We start from the raw sequence: 21,054 nt of genomic DNA on the forward strand, positions 1-21,054 counted from the left end.
ATTTTTCTAGTTTTTTTTTTTGTGCCATTCCCACAGTCTTCTATACTAACCAGTTCCCTCTCACTGTCTTTCTTTTTTACATAGAATCGGTGAACATCGCCCTCCGGGTGTAGTGCGTTGTGCATGGTCATGAGTTTTTTGGTCTTCTGATCAATCTGTCTCAGTTCTTCTTTAATCCACCCTGTGAGCGGTACAGAGTATCTTACTCGTGATACTGCTCATGTATTTATGTCTTTTATCAGGTTTCTGCTATATAATTTTGTTTCGAGAATTTTCTTGTTCTCCTAAGGTATTCCTTTCCAATCCTCTGTTGTTGTTGTTGTTGTTGTTGTTATTATTATTATTATTATTAGTAGTAGTAGTAGTAGTAGTAGTATTACTACTACTCATTAGATATACTCTCACAGGCCACCATCAAAGATTAATCACTGATAATAACCAGTAGTGTTTCCTGAAATCTGGGTTACAAGAAGTCTCCCCAGATTTTTAGTACGATTCATCTTTTACTGATAAACTTTGCAAATGACTTTATTCTCTTAACAACCAATAGATTTCTCGCTGGTAGCGAACATTGGTCTCTACTGGCAATAAGCCTACCGAAGCTTCCAGTTGTCTTTTCATTCTTTCAGTGACGGTCTGGCATGTGCTTTCTCTGTTTGGTATTTCCATCGGTATTTCCATCCTCCATGACTCTTCATACCTATTCCATTTATTGCACGTTGAAGTTAACCATGCAATTTGGGGAAGCGAAGCGGAATAGTAAACAAAGAATTTCCACTTTCCATATGGCTGGTTATCATTTGTGGGTTCAATGGTTTTTCTTTTAAGATTAAACCTGTTTTTAGTATTACGGTCGGTTGCATAGTCTACAGCTTGAACCAAGATATTAGCCTTTGAATTACAAAAGTGATTTGTGATTGTGTTCAAATCTCCCGACCAGCAGTAATTATCACTACCTACACCAATAATTGCGTAAGCATGAAACGCAAGCGTTGGTAGGTATAAAAATACTTGATAACTATTTTTTAAATATATATTATATATATATATATATATATATATATATATATAATATAAAGCTGAATGTGTGTGTGTCTGGTGACGAATAGGCTCCTATATGGTTGACTATTATAGAAAACTGATTACATATAATGATAGAAGATTATCGAGACACAGGAGTGGGTACGTTTGATCTGGCAAAACGGTGGTTTATCAAAATTGTGGGGTCTGCGTTCGCGTCTGGTCCACAAAGTAAGGAAATAAAAAATTCAAAAATTAAAAAAAAAAAACGTTTACAATTGTTTTTGATATAGATGTACATGATAATACTTTGATAAGTATGTTTTAACTTAAATAGGGATAGTATAATAAAATTGTGAGGTCTGCGTTCGCGTCTGGCCTCCATAGAATGGAAATAGGCACACACTTTAATAAAGACTTTTTATATCTATCTGCGTAAGTATACTTTTATAATTATGTTTCAGTTTGAAGAAATATAGTATAATAAAATTATGAGGTGTTCGTTCGCACCTGACCTCCATAGAATGGAAATCTGTCACAAAGTTTAACAAGGTTTTTTAATATAGATCCACAGAATATTGTGATAAGTGTTTCGGTGCGAACAGGTATGGTATAATAAATTATAGGGTTTATCTAATTTATTTTTACTTTCATCATATTTTGCTTTAGTTTTGATACCTCAAATTCCACCCAAATTGACAATCCCTCCTTTTAATAATCTATCATACTTTCAGAGTCCATTTTCTGTAGGCTGCTTTTGAACCCAGTCAACGGCGGGTACTTTTACTAGTATATATATATATATATATATATATATATATATATATATATATATATATATATATATCCCCTCTTCACCAAAGTACCATAGATTAGCAACAAAAGATATCACATACAAATTTATTGTGTGTAGACTATTAGCCACTATGTTATGTAACTTTTGAAGGGCATTTTAGGCACATTTAAGCGTTATAATAAAAACTATGCATTTCATCATAGAAGCAACACCATCACAATCACAGCATCTTTAGAGGAAGTAGTTCTTATTTTCTTCCTAAATATTAAGTTTTTCTTACCACCTCAGTCAAGATCTGGCGGAAATATAAGCATTCTGAAGATTTTGTGCTAACACCCTTCGTAACTTGATCATAAACTCGTAAACATAACATCATCTTTCCATTTCCCGATTCAAAAATAATAATTGTTTCCTTCTCAAATTCCGCTCATTCTCATTGGCTGCGAACTGACAATTCGATTATTCCGTAATATGCATCTTAACATAAACGAACGCTCCAGAACTTTTCAAATATTGCGACACTCTCTACAAGAGGCAATCGTTGTAAAAAACATAAACCAAATACAAACATAATAATCACTCATAAACAGAAAATTAAATCCTGATAAATTTACATTTACCTATGCACACATAAACAAGACGCCACTATGCCACTCAAAAAACAAACCCTCAAAACTAATTAACCGCTTAAAATTAAGATTACGCCCCAATATTTTATGCAGGTATTTTTTAACCTAATCATTTTGCCTACGAGACCATTTATTTGTAATATGTTTGATTTTAGAATAATTATACTTTCTCTGCAGTATTTTGTTTACTTTCTTTTCTGAACTCATTATCGACACTTCACATTTCCTTTGTTTACATTTTTTCTGTGTAAATTGTCACCTTAGCTCCACCTCTAAACTTTTCTTTACATTGACGGTTTTTATAGGTGTTCGACTATGTTGATTAAGAAAATCTCATTTATATTTGGCAGATACTAGTAGTTTTCGAGAAATAAGGACCTGTATTGTGCACTTTAATTCAGTGGCCGTCACATTTGTACGTTCGTGTGATGAACAAATTTAATTCTATCCCACCGATACTGTCAGCCGCCCTCCATTTTTTGTTGGTCTATAATATTTTGAGGGTTCGTATCCTAACGACGATTATCAGGGTTAAATTTGGGGCATATATTTTGACAACCCCCTCACGAAATGGGGTGTTGATTCCTATAGCCGTTCTTAACATGCGGAGGTTGGGAGTGTCAGTTCCGAAAGCCGTTCTTAAAATGAGAAAGTTGAAGTTGTCTATTCCGAAATCCGTTCTTAACGTGAGGAGGTTGGAGATTGGGCAACAACAACAACAACAGTACTTTAATTTTATTGGTCAACGCCGGCTAACAGGTCTTGCTAGTAAATATATACAAATATATATATATATATATATATATATATATATAAAACATTGAAAATAATTTTGGTATTAGAAGTAAGAGTAGTAGTGTTAGAAGTAGTAGCAATAATAATATATGTCATAGTTTACAGGAAATTCCTGTGTAACTTTGCGATCAAGTTTGAAAAATCCAGCTTCTGACAACCTCAGATATACGAACCCAAGAGCTGTCGAAAGATGACTCCTTTTTAATGCCTAAGACGTTTTGCTAATTAAGTTTTGACTGCAAGCGAAGACGACGCCTTTCATACAAAGATACAAAGTACCGCCAACTCTTGAACATTTCGGATTATGAATCGCATGTAAACGTATCAACATCAGTTATCTATCGAAAGCCGACATCTTAATTAGGGGTCGGCTCGCTGTGAATCGTATCACCCCGTGTTGATAGACGGCGATGCGTTCGATTTTCTGTTTCATGTTGAATGATATGGGTAAAAGGGATCAAAGTCCTGAAAAAAAAAACCGTCCCCATTTCTTACGAGCAATATCAACAGGCGTTGCCCGACAAAAAAAGAAGAAAAAAAAGGAAAGAAAGCGTGAGGGTAGAAATGGTTAATCAAAGTATATAAATTTGAAACGTTTAAGATTGTTGTTTTTTCTTTTTGTTTTTGTTATTTCTCAGTTTCTACGCCGTTGGGTCTTGTGGGATGTAAAAAGGCATTGAAGTTTGAACTATTTTCGGTTTAATCCGCGTAGGTTCCGTGCTCATCAAATGTAAAGCATCATCCCTGATGTGGGAGCAAATACGAAATGAATGTTTAAATATCATGTGACGCTTGGGGGGTGTGATTGCTGATTGAACGTGACGAACGTCACAATGTATCTTGTCGTCTTCTGTGTTAATTCCTCCTAGAAGCACCGAAAACAAAGGGAGATAATTAGGAGATGTCATGGTAGGAAAAAAGTGGTATTTATGTAGAAGGTGTATTTGTCATGTAAAGAGTTTCACTTGTTAATGATGAGGATGCTGGTGAACTCTAAACTGTAGCCCAAGGTTTTATAAAATACCCAAGAAATGTGTGTGAAACAAGTGCAGATATGATTCTCACAATTGTTTGGATCCTTGGCGGCAGGTTCACAACCGTAAGGACTTTATTGTTTATAGTGTTTCTGAAACGTTGACCTATCTTTACAATAATTCATTCTTTATTGCTCCAGATGAAAACTAGTTTTAATTATAAAGATTGACGCAAACACTTGGATGGAGCATTTATGGTAGGTTCACGGCCGGCATTATTAATTTCCTTGTATGCGATACGAATAAACAGCCTTTGACAGACTATGGATATCCATGAAAGGATACCTGCGCGAGAAATTTTTGAGGATGACCCCCTTAATATGCGACCTTAAGGGCAAAATTCAAATTGCCCACTACATATTTCAGGTCATTACCTTTCCAACGAGCCTTCGTTTGTTAAATTCTATCAATAGCCGCTGCGATTTGGAAATTATAAAATTGATAAAAAAAATTTGGTATATAATATATATATATATATGTATACATATATGTTTGTATATGCATATATATGTATATGTTATATATATGTATATACGTATATGTATATATATTATTATGTATATGCGTATATGTATATGCGTATATGTATATATATTCATATGTATATGCGTATATGTATATATATATTCATATGTATATGCGTATATGTATATATATATGTTTATATGTATGTGCATATGTATAAATTTGTGTATATATATTGTTATACCGGCCTTCCTTAAACAGAGAAATGTATACTGATTAGCACTATAAATAGCGCTAGTAATTATAACACCTGTGAGAGATGCGACTGCACTTCAACTGCTAGCCGAGTGCCCAGCAGATATACACGCTTTTCTATCTTTGTACATTATTGTTAATACACTTGTTCCTTAACCGAACCTCGACTTGATTGTTCTTATTTTCACTGCTGTTCCACGAGACAACATATATGTATGTATATGTATATATAATTGTGTATATATATATATATATATATATATATATATATATACTTATATGCTCGTCATTTTCATTGTTTTACTTCTTTAATATTGAAGTTGAGTTTGGAAATTCTAACAACAAACTAATAGGACATTGCATAAAACCTTTTGGTTTGGCAAATAAGACACTACGACTCTCCCATGATTACTCTTCACCCTATTCAGAGATTATATTTTATTACTATAATTAATTCTTCTTGTTGTTCCGAATGAATTGCCTAGTTTTCACCATCCGGCTAGGCTTACCAAACAACGGTAAATTAGTCTTGAGGCTTAATAGAATTCACGGCTTTTTATTTCAGATGTTTTGCAGATGAAATCCTGTCAAAAGCTGGAACCGGAACCTTTTGCTCTTTAAGTAATTTATGTCAAGCATAGAATTCGAGTACCAAGATAAGTATCGGCTGCGTATTTATTGCGCAAGGAATCGGGTTCTTCCAGCTATGAACAGGGATACGTCAGTTCTAATTTCCCCAGTGGTTTCAGAGTTTTATCATCTTGCGATGTTCGCACAAAGAACGCACATTCAGCTCAATTTGTCATCCAAAACTTCTGCTGTCTATTTTTGTATTAACGTCAACCAAGAAAATTTCCAGAAAGAGAAATGCTAATAATAATTCACTATTAAATAAAAAGTAATTGCGTATCACTGTGGGGAAAATATTTGAATAGTATGGATGTATATTTCCTTGTTTTAATCAGAAAAGCGTACTACGGGTGTTTACAACATGAAATTAAATAGAAAAATACATTGTTATCCAGCGCAGGGTAGTTTCTTTGCATCATCTTCAGCACGTTTACAACTGGTCACATATGTTTTTTTTTTTTAAGAGCAAGCTTACCATTATTAACTTTCTCTAGCCTATAATATATGATTGATCAGCTTCATCAGCATTCTCGTTGGGGGGGGGTCAGACGATTAGTGATATACACCTTTTCTAAGACTAAACTGAATCATACCCTAGCTCAACAGATCTGAATCTTAAGAAGCCATCGTGGCGTACCCTCTGTCTGACTGATTCTCGAGGAACCACGTACGATGCAAATTGTATGAAGGTGATCTGAGGAAATCCCACCGTCTTTTTTTTGTATTGTCTCTGTTTACCCCTTGACTGACAAAGTACATGAAAGATGAAGCATGGTATGAGAACAAATACTACACTTTGCTCCTACCAAATTTGGGCCCGCCAAATAATCAGGTTTCAATTAACACTTAAACATTTTACCTTTATTTTGAACTAGCATTTCAGCTCGGTTTTGCTCGGGCCCTATGTACAGCTCATAACTTTATGTGCATATATATATATATATACATACATATATATATATATATATATATATATATATATAATGTTTGACTCATATTCAGGTAACCTACACCTAAAATTTCAAGGGTTTAGACACAAAATTGTCGGAAGAGTTTGCTAGAGTCTGCAAAAGTCAACTTTTTAAACGTTGACCTCTTGACAAACAAATTTTTACCCAAAAACTGATTACAACGCTTGCTGCATGTCTGAATACCCTTTATGTAAATTTTCGAATGTTTAGACCTTAAATTGCCTGAGTAGTTTGCTAGAGACCGCAAAGGCAAAATCTTTTGAACTTTTACCCCTTGGAAGCCAAATTCTCGACCAAAAACCGATTTAAAAGCTTGCCCCTGTCTAAATACACTTTATGTAAAATAGTAAAAGTTTAGACCAAAAATTGGCTGAGTAATTTGGTAGAGCCTGGAGAAGGAAAGTTTTTTAAAACTTCGAACCCAATTTTGACGCATTAACATTTATTGTGCTGAGCTCAAATCAAGTTAAAAGATTGATCCATGTCGAAGTAACCTACATTTAAAATTGCAAGTGTTTATACCAAAAATTGGCGGAGGAATTTGGCGGAGTTTTCGAAGAGCAAATCGAGTAATTTTGACCCTGGTTGCAGCCAAATTACTTGCCAAAAACCCATTTAAAAGATTTTCCCAAATCTCAGTACCCCTTACGTTAAATTTCGAGTCTGTAGACTGAAAATTGAGTAGTTCAGTAGGGAAATGTACACACACAAACACACAAACAGACAATTTCACTTTTATAGATATACTAGCATGGGTGCCCGGCGTTGCCCGGTTGTTTGGAGTAGCGTGTTGAGCAAAAAAAAAGTAGTAATAGGATAGCAGGCACGAACCTGTACCGCGAAGGGGGAAAAGAACAGGGAAAACGTGACGTTATTGCTGTCACGACTACCGCCAAACCGGAAGTGACGTAGGTTTGAATTAAGGCTAGACAATCGAGAAGACGAGATGACTTTGGAAAATATCGGTGAAAAAAGCTACTCCTCCCTGTAGAAAATTGTCCAGTTTAGGGTGAATAAATTAATGTTTTTGGCCAATTTCTTGGTATTTGTCGTCTGAAGGGTCGAGGTTCAAAACGATCCTGATCTTATGAAAATCTGTTGCCTCCGTCGAAAGTTTTAGGCAGACATGCAAATATACATACATACATTTATATATTGATAGCTCAAATTTTCGACCAAAACGGATTAAAAAGCTTGTCCTATCTCTGAATACCCTTTATGTAAATGCTCAAATGTTTAGACGAGAAATTGTCTTTAGTAATTTGGTAGAGACCACAGAGGTCCATTTTTTTAAAAACTTTCACCCCTATTATGCCCCCTAACATTTATTGTTTTGGTCTCAAATCAAGTTATTAAGTTAGATCCATGTCCAAGAAACCTATATCTAAAATTTCAATTGTTTATACCCAAAATTGGCGTAGAAGTTTGGTAGAGTTCTCAAAGGTCAAATCGTTGAACTTTTACCCCTTAACAGCCAGAATTCTGCTCGAAAACGGATTACAAAGATTTTTCCCAGTCTCCATACACTGTATATCAAATTTCGGGTCTGTAGACTGAAAATTGACAGAGTTATTGTGTAGGGAAATGTACACAGTATTTACTAAAATTTATAGAATTTGTCTGATTAAAATATAGTATGTGTGCCGTATGCAGTTGGTCGTGTGTTTCTACATAATATATCTAAATTAAGTGAATACTCTGAAGAAGATTTACAGATTAAGCGAAAGTACTTGGTTTGTAGAAATTTTTTTTTCTTTTATAAATAATTTATATGTTGATATACAAAAGAAGCAGAAGAATTGAATAAATAGAAGAAAATGCAATATATGGCGATTAAAAGAAATCAAATTTGTTTCGAACAAAATAATTCCGTTTAGATTATTCAAATGACATTTCTCATCTTGGAAGTTATTCTCACAACGTTTTGGTCAATGTAATCTTTGACTTTTAAGTACGTCCTGTGAAACTCGGGAATCTGGATGGAATTTCGAACGGCAAGTACTTGATACTAACGATACTAAGAATATAATTACGAATGACACAAGATTTCTATTCGGCCATGGTTGACAAAATGAATGATTGAATGAAAAAGTTATTCGAAATTTTCAACAGATTTCCGAGTTTAATACGAAGCTTTCCGTATTCGATGAAACAGAGCAGAAGAACATAGAAAGTTATATCATCCAAGATGAAAACTGTAGTCTGGATTATCCAAAACATATAAATTATTAATCCCCCACCTAAAAAAATATTTCAAAACACATTTATACAAGTTCTTTTGATTTTATTATTTATGCACGACAAGGCACGACAAATGCTTCGTGCCGATTGTCTATCCGTGTGTTATTTAAGCATGCCATTCGAGCAATCTGTGATTTATATGTCAAGAATACTAAAAAGTAACCGACTTTTATTTAGACGGACTGATATAATGTTTTACTTTTCGCGAAAAGCCAATGTAAAAAATAAACAAATTTTTCAGACCAGAGTTGTAAATGTTTCCTTAAGTTGAAAGAAAAATATATTTATTTTATCGTAAATATTTTCATAGTGTTTTTTTTTTTTAAATATTAAACGTTTACCAAAAATTGTTTCACTTAAACGATCATTTTTTTTTAATTTGGTTAAACTCGTATTTTTATACATTACCTTCAGGTTTGAAAGAGAAAAGAAAAACTAAAAGAATCTGGGGAAAAAAAACCAATGAAGAAAACGTGTTTTTAAAAAAAATATTTTAACGAAAGAACAACAGTATGCCAGTTCGTCATGATTAAACTCTGTTCTTCCTATTTTTCTGGACATAAGAATTCCAGTTTATCCGAATTATGTGCTTAAATATGATGTAGATAGACAATCGACACGAGACATTAGCTGTGCCTTAATTTGTCGGACATAAATAGATAAACCGAAAAGAACCGGCATACAATTGTTTCAGAAAATGTCATGAAAAAATTAATAATTCATATTATTTCGATTATTACGAGAGGTCATTTTTCGTGACTTAATTTGTCGTACATAAATAATAAAAAAGGAGGATTAATATAAATTTATTTCAGAAAATTTTAGATTTAAATTAATAATTCATACTAGCAAGACCTGTAGAAATTCCACAGGGGAGACATTCATATGTTGGCATTCTGTAGATGTTTAGTGTAAATGGAAATGTTCTGATATTATTGTAGCTTTTTGTTAAAACTGCAAAAGTATTTATCTAAGCTAGCACGAACGCCTGGCAAAGCCCGGTTAAATAGTATATTTTACTTCTTGCAGATTCCGTACGTATTATTATACAGCTAGTGTTCGATCGATTTTTATATGTTATAAAGTTGCGATTTAAAAAAAATGCATCTATATGCCTTGGGTTCCTCAGCTTGAATCGAAACCAAATTCCAAGCTTTTATATATATATATATATATATATATATATATATATATATATATATATATATATATATATATATATATACAGTTTAGTTCCTTCCGCTATAATCGAAACCGAAACGAAAACATGTGAAGAATTCTTGATAAAATTATTATAAGAAAATAGATTACTAAGGTGCCATCAACTAAAATCGAAACCGAAACCAAGACTTATGAAGAATGTTTGATAAAATCATTTTTTAAAAAGATTATTGGTGTGGCATTAGCTATAACCGACACCAAAATTATGAAGAATTCTTGGTAAAATTATTCATTACAAGAAATAGAAGTACATAACAATTTAACGACCCGGATATAAGTGTGACACAAAAAATAACACACACGCTATCATTTTATTATATAGATTATTTGGATTATTCAAGAGAGTTATTATTTGTGCCTTTGTCGTGCCTTAATTTGTCATACATACGTAATAAAAAGGCACACATCTTTTAAATAACTATTAGCATTTAACACAACCTGATTCAAGCAAGTTGATTTTAATTGGTTGCTTTAAAATCTGACATTAATTATCCTCACCTGTACTTCTAAACAGATCTTTTTTTCAAAAACAACAAGACAAAAAAAAAACCCAACAAAAACAGGCTAATGAAATATACATATCACTCGGGTATATTCTGACAGGTGAGCATGCACAACAACATGCGTCAAGGTGCCCATAAAAATGGCATTCAAACAATAAAGAATAGGAAGGGATCGGAGTGGAAGGGTATCACCGAAAGCAGGTTCTCCCCACCCGATTTGCCTATTCGTGTAATATACGCATAAATAGTTTACCTGTAATCAAATACCCAGACTTTCATGGTGCATAACTTCGTACGTATGCACCCAAGCCAAATCGTCTGGTTCTGTCTTCGATGAAGAATCAACTCGATAGAGTGATACCTAGGTGACTCTCTCCCACCTACTCTCTTTCTCTCTCTCTCTCTCCCTCACTCTCTTTCTTAGTGAATACGTACATGCACAATAAATGTGCTCCTTATTTACTGACGCTTCGAAATCGTTCGCGTTACTGTCTATAAAGCGATATCTATATGTTTGTATAGCACCAAAAATATTGAAATTAAAATTTTCGAAAGTAAATAAATGAATAAATACTTCTTTAATTTCATGAATACATCAAAGATATTGAAATGTACCGACTAGCGCTCATTCGAAATAAAGAACAAAAACATTCTAACGTCAAACTAGCACCACATCTTTTGAGCGTAAGCGGATACGTGTCGTATAAACTTCTTTATACGATACTCATTTCATGTTATAAACGTATTAAATATTTCGAAAATACGCACGAAAAGAGAATAAAAATTTTCAAATTAGAAACGCAGGAAATTTCAAATATTGTACTCGGATTTTATTTCCTGAAATCAATCATCACCAGAAGTCTTGAAATTAATATGAAACGTTCGTGTATATACACTGTGTCCAAAGAGTCACTGAGGGTTAAAAGTCTTTTTTAATTTTACCATTAATCATTATATTTTTCTCTATTTCAAATATTTTAAAGATAATTTTTTGGAAATAATTATGGATAAGTATAGCATTGAACAACGTGCGAAAGTTGCGAAATTGTTTTATCAAAATCGTTGGTCAATTTGGCAACAACAACATCTCTCTCTCTCTCTCTCTCTCTCTCTCTCTCTTTCTCTCTCTCTCTTTATGGCAATATCAAATGGCCACTACATTCCGCAGACTTTGCTAGCTCTGACTTTTCTTAGTGGGAATATCTTAAAAGAAAGAGTCTATGTTAACAAACTCCAAACCCTGCAAGAATTGAAGGAAAACATTAGGAACGAAATAAGGGAGTTAAATCGAAATCCAGAGATTCTGCAATCTGTTATGAATAATGTTTTGGAAAGAGCATAAACATGCGAAGCTGAAATGGGTCAACATTTAAAAAAACATTTTTTTCATGAATAAAGATTTTTTAAATTTTGCATAGTTTTTTTTTTTTTTAACTTTTCCAATGTTTTAGATTGTGTTAAAATCACAGAAAGATATCAAAAATTAGGAATCTATTAAAGTTCGAAACCCTTCAGTGACTTTTTGGACAAGCTGTGATTTTTTTTTTTTACATTTAGTTTCATGTTCAATTATTAGTTCCATAAATTACAACATATCTACATAGTATTAAACATGTACGATGATATTGTGACCTGTTTTGTTTTTTTTTTTTTTGCTGGTTATTCATGCATACTGCAAATCTACATGAATATTGTCAAGAAGGAGAGAAGGACGCATGAGTTAAAATGCTGAGAGAAATTTCAATATTAACAATGAAAAATAAGCAAACTATAATAGAGGAAAAAAAAGATTTTGTAAATGTTTTAAATTAAACAAAACTTTTCATAAACGCAGGGAAATGCTAAAAGGTTTTATAAATGTTTTAAAACTCAATAAGTATTTTTCGGAAATATTTGCACATTCCGAAACGTTTTCTATAAATATTTGTACATTCCAAAAACGTTTACATAAACATTCGTATATTCTAAAAGATGCACTTAATCTTGACGAAACGGGTCACGGATAATAAATTATGATACTAAAGTTGTTTTTTTCCTTGTTTATCATCGCGAATTATTTTGACATAATTTCTTTCGTTCATTGTACGAGTTCGAGTACAAATGCACATGTCAATTAGATATTTTACATCTGTCATTTATTAATATTTTGTTAAAGAATATTAAAAAAAGGCAAACTATCTAGAGAATGATTTTCCATATATATATATATATATATATATATATATATATATATATATATATATATAATTGGGGGCGACAACCACAGCGACAAATCTGAAGCTAACCCGCAAAACACTATATATACAAATGTAGGCAAATTTGGGCATATTTTATTGGTTTGCAAATATAGATCCTATTGACGAATTGTCAATTATAACCATGTAATTGTATTATAGTCTTTAAGAGACTTTCAAACTTTCATTAAGCTTCGTCCCATAGAACCGAAGATATGAGCATTTCAATATTCAATTTTACAATCAGTATAGATACATCTCTCTCTCTCTCTCATATATATATATATATATATATATATATATATATATATATATATATATATATATATATATATCACCTTTTCTGACAATTTTATCAGTTTTAAATCTCAGAGATTATTGATCAGAATTTAACAAATAAAGGCTCGTTGGAAAGATAATGACCTTAATGGCGTAGTGCGCTTTGTAACATTTACCCTTTATGGCGCTCATTAAAGGGATCATTCATCATCCAGAGCCAACTTTTGGCACATTTTTAAAGCAACAAAATGTTTCAATCATAGTCATTTGTTTTTCTAGTTTTGCATATAAATTACAAAAGACTTGATATTTCCCCCAAAACTCTGACGGTTATGACTTTACACTAAAACTTGCTGCTATGATTTCAAATGATCTGAAATAGTAGCAAGGGGGGGACTGGATTCTAATTATATCTCATATGTTATATCGCCCCTCTTTGGTTTCATACCTAAAGTAAATTTCAAAGTATATAAGGATGATTTGATACTGGAGATATTCATAATCATACCCTATTTGTAAAAGAGGGGAGATATAGCATATGAGAAATATTTGGAATCAAGTCTTCTCTTGTTGTTATTTCAGATCATTTGAAATCATGGCAGCAATTTTTGTTTTCTTTCGAGCAAGATCAGATGTTTTGGGAAATGGCTGTCGGGTTTCGATCCCCGCTTGAAATAATTGCCTGTCTAGCCGCACTGATGAGCTGTGATACAGCAAAACAGTACTGTATGTGGATGACTATGTTATAAAGATCTGCTAGAGTCAAGCAGTCTTTTTCTCTTCCTTATTGTTGACCTCGGTTGCTGTGCTCAGCCAGATCATTATTTTGAAACCTATGAGTCCTAACGACAGAGATGCGAAACAAGGAATAGCTATACGTCAAAGAGTATTTATATGGCACTCCTAGGCATGCCTAGCGATAAATATGGGCTGGTAGTAGAGGTGAACACTTTACTGACAGTAAAATTATTATTATTATTATTATTATTATTATTATTATTATTATTATTATTATTTATTCACTAGAAGTAATCACACAAGCAATCATCAAAGTTTGCTTTTTGAGAAAAACTTGTGGCGCTCCCTGAAATCTGAGTGACAACTCTCCCCCAGACTTTTAGTACTCTCCACCTCTTTCAATAACCTTTGCAAAAGAATTTACGTTATTATACCTTCTGTTGCTTCCAATTTCCCCTCCTCATGGTCAGCTTGGATATCCTGGATAAAAATTGTGATCCTGTTTATTAGCGTTTCTAGTTTTGTCTTTGTTTCAGTTAATCCATGTACATTAGGGGGTTCAAACTTTCTTTTGTAGTAGTGAACTTGTATCCGACTTGGCATTTTTTTTTTTAGTTTATTGTTCAGGGGCATCACGGCTATAATGAATAGTAATAGTGATAGGGAATCACCTCGGAAGATCCGTCTTTGTATTTTGATTTCAGTTATGTATTGCTCATCAACTGTCTATTCATGTCTCCATGTTCTCATTGCATTTTCTATCAAATTGATTATCTTCCATGGTATTTTGTATATTCTCAGGCATTCCATTACCCATGCTTGTAGGATTGTATCATATGCTTTCTTATAATCTATCCATGCCTTGGCTAAGTTCTTTTTTTTTCTACTTTTAACCTCCTTTAGAATACTTTGATATGATAGGTCATGTGTTCCTTCTTTTTCCTTTTTGGCATCCTTTCTGTTGCTTTTCAGGTAGTCCGCGGTTATGAAGGGAATGACAAATTTGTGCCCTCAGTTGTACAGTTAGTATTTTCCACATTGTAGGTAAACAGGTTGTAGAAGTTGCTGGGGATGGTTCCTTTTTCTTTGTGTTTTTTTTTCTGTTTTTGTTTTTCAACAGTGTGGCGGTGGTTCTTCTTCTTCTTCTTCTTCTTCTTCTTATTATTATTATTATTATTATTATTCCCCCTCCTCCTCCTCCTCCTCCTCCTCCTCCTCTTCTTTTCTCACTGTGTCACTGTGTTGATGTCTTGCAACATATCATTATCGGCAAATTTCGGGCTAAAATCCTAATGCTATTGGTATTTCCACCATTAGTTTTTCGTTCCCAGTCGTGTATTTTTTTTTTTGTTCTTATTGAATGCGATTTCCATATGCTTTTCTCCTTGCAAGTAAAATTAGAGTGTGATCATTTAACAAAATATTGTTCGATAAAACTTAGAATCTAACAAACTCTGTTTCACTACGTATAAGAATTAGTTTTATCCTGACTTTTATGCTAATCTTTGTTAATATTTTCATAACTTAATAGAAAAAAGGGTTCTTGGCTTTAGGATCAGGATCAAAGTGTAGTATCTGTTCTAATGTTGCATTAGACTTGTTTTGCCTCGGATAATGGAGGAAAAAACCTTCATGACTGATATATTTTTAAATGTTTGTTACTATCCAGAATGTCCCTGTTTTAGCTAGTTTCCTCCGCATTAAAAACCTTGTGTCTAATTCTGCCCTTGTGTAAATAAAAAAATAACAGTATTTTTACAACTCTTCGAACCATCAACAATCTGATCTTTTCAAGTGTATCGTTTCCAACTTTGGAATCTTGATGCCGAATTCTGGGACTTCTACGAAATAAAGGTTTCTATTCGAAATACCGTATTTTGAGGTAATTGCGCCAAATCCGAGGAGGTTGTGCCAACTAAAAAAAGTGGTCTTTATATGCGTGGTTGCTAAAAGAGAACTTTTAGCTAGTTGGTGCAATTGCCCCAAAGTACGGCACCGTACATGTTTCTTAATTCGACAGAAAGATTTTCAAGTTCAAAAACATGTTCGTGAAGAAGGTCGGAGATTACACCGAGCGAGAAAGCATGAAAATAACAACGAAGATGAGAATAGTAGTCTAAATAATCCTCAAATATAAAGTATCATGAAGGGTTAAGATATTTTTTAATTAATATTTAATGGCATTTGAAGCTTTTAAATTATGTAATATCGGAAACAATTTATATAAACAAACTTTTTTTTCTTTTATAAACGAATTCACAAGAAGAAAAAAAAGATTTAACTAATAAATACACATACTGATGAGATTAATATATTTTCCAAGTGGTAGAGTCGTTCCAAAACGAATATCTCCTATATTTTAATTCAAAAACTAAAACGTTGAAGAGTTACGAAGACGGCAGTGGTACCATTAAAATGCGCGACGTTTTGTGCTTCAGGATTGTTTTTTGTAGATAGTCACTATAATTCTCAGTGAACTTTTGTCAGCCAGGAATTCAATGATACATGTTTCTTCAATGCAGAAAAAATTGAACCGATCAACATTCATCAACTCCTGTTATCTATTTACGAAGTTGATGCAGTTGATGCCAGCTTAATTAGGAAATGGGTTCGTCGATTTCAGAGTTGTGACAGAAATGTAAGTGACCAAGCGCGCCCCGAACTTTTACGATCAATGCATTAAATAGACTGGCAAAAGTGCAGTGAGAATGGTTGTGACTATGTAAAAAAAAAAAAAAATTCTGAAACACAGATGTTTACTTGTTCAAATGATACCATTCTTGACTTCGTAGCTCTTCAACGTTTTTGTTTCTGAGTTAAAAAAAAAAAAAATAAGAGGCCATACATTTCGATCGACCGTCGTAGATATTCAGGTATCTGATTATTCCAACGTAAAATTCATATTTCAAAACATTTTTGTTCTTCTACACAGAAATAAACTGGGTAAATATCAAGTAATAAAAGTATCTGGCGGGCTAAAGCAAACTTTGGCACAAGGCCAGCTTAAAAGAGCCCGCTGTGAAAAGGAAACATAGAAGATGTAGTCATGTACGATAAGCATTCAAACCATCTCTTCGCGGCAGGTGCTTCGACATACCCTGCGAAAGTGCGTTCGTATTGCTGGAAATGGGGGTGACTTTTTACCTAGTTAGGATCTGACGCCGCAGTCGCTGTCGTAAAAAAAAAAAAATGCATCTTCATGCAAGGACGTTCAGGCGGTTGGAGCAGCGTATTTGTCGAGATTGAGAATGTCGTAGGTTCTGGAGAATGCTATGCTAAGGAATCTGTTTGACTTCGTGCCAAAATCCGAAAAGTCGGTGGAAATGCATAAAAATAAAAATGGCGAAGCAGATTTTTTAAACAAGAATTACCGCAATTTGTCAAAAAAAAAAAAAAAAAAAAAAAAAACAATGTCAATTAAAATCATAAACTGTAAAAGGCCGAATTTTGACTGAAAGATTAGGTTTAAAATAAATTCAGATTTCAATAATTTTCTATTATCAATTATCTTTTTTTTTTTACATAGACATCATCACTTATCAAGGCCAAAATACCACTCCAGGATAAGGTTTAAGGGTTTTAACAGCATACTTATCCTTCGTAGTATCTGTTCTGATGCTACACTTCACCTTTTCTGCACTTGGTAAGTGAAGGATAAATCCTTTAGTACCGGGACAATTTTTATTTTTGTTTTTATCCATTTTATTTTTTTTGGGGGGGGGTAGTTGGACTTTCGTTACATTAAAACCGACCTTGTGCCTTACTCTGACCTCGTGGGGAGGTAAATAAATAGGAATATCATGTGTCGAACTAGGATGGTGTCATTTAAAATTTCGAAGTAAGTCTCGTCTTCAAACAGACGATATTTTTCAGTCCGCATTGTTTATTTAGGTTTGAATATGTATTTAATATCATTTAAATAAATAAATTAATTAATTAAGTATCTTCGTTAAGTAGGTACGGGCAAAAAATGGGCGGACAAAGATAGAGGGACTTAGTTTTGGAAGCCGATAATTTTTTGTAGACTTCCGACCACTTTTTGATTGTATTTGAAAGATTAAGGGCTAAACTTAATTTCCAAAAGGAAAATAAATATTTGTACACGTAAAAAAGTTATGAAAAATGTTTTCACGGCGAGCTACCCAATTCAGCTAAATTTTGAAGTTAAATAAATTCATTGTAAAAATCCTTTAAAAGATAAATATTAGTTTTCTGGCTCTCTTTCAAAGATAATTAGTAAAGTTAAGTTCTAAGATATTGAATTACATTTTTAAAAACACCTTGTTTGTACAAAACATAAATTAATTAGCCCCAAAACTGAGTGATTCTGCCATTCGCAAAACGCAACAAACTAAAATTTTGTATAAGACGGACCAAAATTTCAAACAGTCGAAAGACAGTGAAAATGACGTCATGTAATTAAAAGGGAAAAAGGGTTGTGATAGTTTTCTCTTTTTCCCCCAGACGTGCATCCGTACATTGCTATTCCGAACGGTTGTATAAAATTTTCCATTTCGTCATTTAATTATTTTTCTATGTTACTGTTGTTAAAGTAACTTTTTTTAAATTATTGTTCAATTATATAAAAAAAATATGTTACGCCAAAAGTTTCACATTCTTGCGAGCAAAATATTAAAATCTTACATATAAAAATTATGCGAAACCTGTAATTAAAAAAAAATTAGAAATATTTTTTGCAATTATAAATTTTTTTGTCAAAATATTAAATAAACAATGCTTAATTCAATGGTAATATCGGTAGTTCGAGAAATTAATTTTTCTTCGAGTTATATCGAATTCATTAATACGGATTATAGGGGTTTTTTCCTAATATTTCTGTAAAAATTATTTCATTTTCTTTTTACGAATTACGATGCTTTATTTATAGAAAAAAAGCAAAAACAAATTCTTGAGTCTTTTATTTACAACAGAAAACCATAAGTAAACGCATTTTTTGTTGAAACAAAATAATATATTTCCACTAAAATTTAAATAAAAGTAATTAGTTCATTATATCTCACGATGATTATTTGATAAATACTGAATTTTTTTCCTGATTTTTTTTTTTGTTTTGGTTATTTGTTTAAGGAAAAAGAGGGGTCAAATGTTTATACATTTTGTGCATCGGAATTCATTTTGCCCGTACCTTTCGTTAAGTAATAGGTTGTTGGTCCCCCGACAAAAGGAGGGTGGACGTGTAAATTCACCGTGGTCCGTTCGTCCGTTCGCACTTTTCCCAATAACTACGCCTTGGAATTTTTTTGACATTTTGCACAAACATTATACATGATATGAGTAAAAAAGTATCAGAACGGATTTTCCGGGAAAACTTCGGTGGCTCCACTAGGGATACGTTTCGGATTATAATGTCTAGAATGGACATTTTTGATGCCTTGGATTTTTATAAAACTTTCTGAAAAGTTGTAACTAACTGATTTCTATATAATTTTGTTTGTCTATACTTCGCGATAACGCTTGGGTGTGCTCCAGGGGCTCTTTTAGAGCTAATAAAAGCACTCCATTTTTGGGACTATTTTACTATATTTGTTCAAAATATTCTGTGTATGTCTATTTAGCAGTTTTGCATAGTGCTGAAATTAAATTTAAATATGTTAAAGCCTTAGGGACTTTTGGGGCTAAATGGGGAGGGGGCAAATGATGGACTTTTTTTTCGTTGCATTGGCAGAACTCACATTTACATATGTTAAGGCCTAGAACTGCACCGTTTGTTGATTTTAACGAGGATTTGACGTCCCCTCGGGACTTTAGGGCATAAATGGGGGGGGGGAGAAGGAATGCTGAGCTTAGTCATTTTTTTATGCCCCGTTCACAGTGCACTCACGGGGGACCATGCGTGCTTCACTTGTTTCCCATGTAATCCTCATTTTTCTGTGCAAAAATAAACTTGCATAAATATCATATATCACACATATTTTATCTGCTTTATCAAGTTTGGTGCAAGGTTAAACAGAATAAATTTATTATCAAAGAGCATATACTTTGAAATGGGCACAAACAACTGTTTTAATTGCAATGTTTTTAAAAAAAATAAGGAAATTGACTAAATAATTATAGTCTGGTGTCTTGAGTTACTATCTTATTTTGTGAATTTGAAACAATGTATATGTTTTTAAAAAAATCCTGATGAAAGCTTTTTTTATAAGCCGAAAATTGAAATTTTAAATAGATAAATATCTGTGTATTTAAAGATACAACTTCGCACTTTATCGTTCTTCTAATCCCACATTTCAAACTTCCCTTCTACCGCGTGCTTCTTAAAAGTGGATCTTACTAAAACTCATACTTCACACTAGCGAACGAACAGCGCCATCCACCAGATTTACAATATACAACCAACATGCCAGAACGACACCATGGCACATAAAAGCAAAAAAAAAGAAAAAGAGGAAAGAAACTAATATATTGTATTGTTTTTTTTTTAAAATAATCCTGATAAAAGTTTTTTTATAAGATGAAAATTTAAAACTTGTAATATATAAATATCTGTTTATTTAAAGATACAAGTTCGCACGTTATCGTTCTTCTAATCTCACATTTCACACATATATATAATATATTATATATATATATTATATATTATATATATTATATATATATATCATATATTATATATATTATGTATATATTATATATAAAATTTGGATGTCTTCAAGTCCAACATAAACAAATTTCTAATGGACCGCCCTCTTTAGTAGACACTTTATCAAATCTCAACACTAACGTATTGTACACGCAATAACCCTTATCCCCGAGTGGCTTCCTTGATAAGTGGTGACCACCTTGTAAAAAAAAAATTACGCTAAACTAGTTAATTAAATAAAGAGTTCGTTTAAAGTTCCGTACAGATTCCTGAATTTGACACAAAGATTCAAGTTCGATAAGAGACACGTGAAGAAGACTGGGCGTTATATCGGCCGGAATATTGTGGAAATTAAGGAATCAAACATTTTCCGCTATTCATTCTCGTGAAGCTTCGTCAGTTTATTTCATAGAATGGATGTCGCTATGTGTATTTATACGTCCCTGTAGTATTGGGTTGGCTAAATAGTCAATCAGATTATTTGTTATCCACACATCTATTTATCGTAACCAATGGACACACGTTTAACAGGCAAGGGTAATTAGATCTCTACTTCACCTATTTCTTTGTCTTTTTTGCAGGGACGGGATTGTTTTGTTTTTCTTTGTGTTGGGATTTGTGATCGGATTTTACTATTCTATG

This window comes from Euprymna scolopes, chromosome 3 (genome assembly GCF_053919585.1).
Source record: "Euprymna scolopes isolate OS-2025 chromosome 3, ASM5391958v1, whole genome shotgun sequence".
NCBI classification, from domain to species: domain Eukaryota; kingdom Metazoa; phylum Mollusca; class Cephalopoda; order Sepiida; family Sepiolidae; genus Euprymna; species Euprymna scolopes.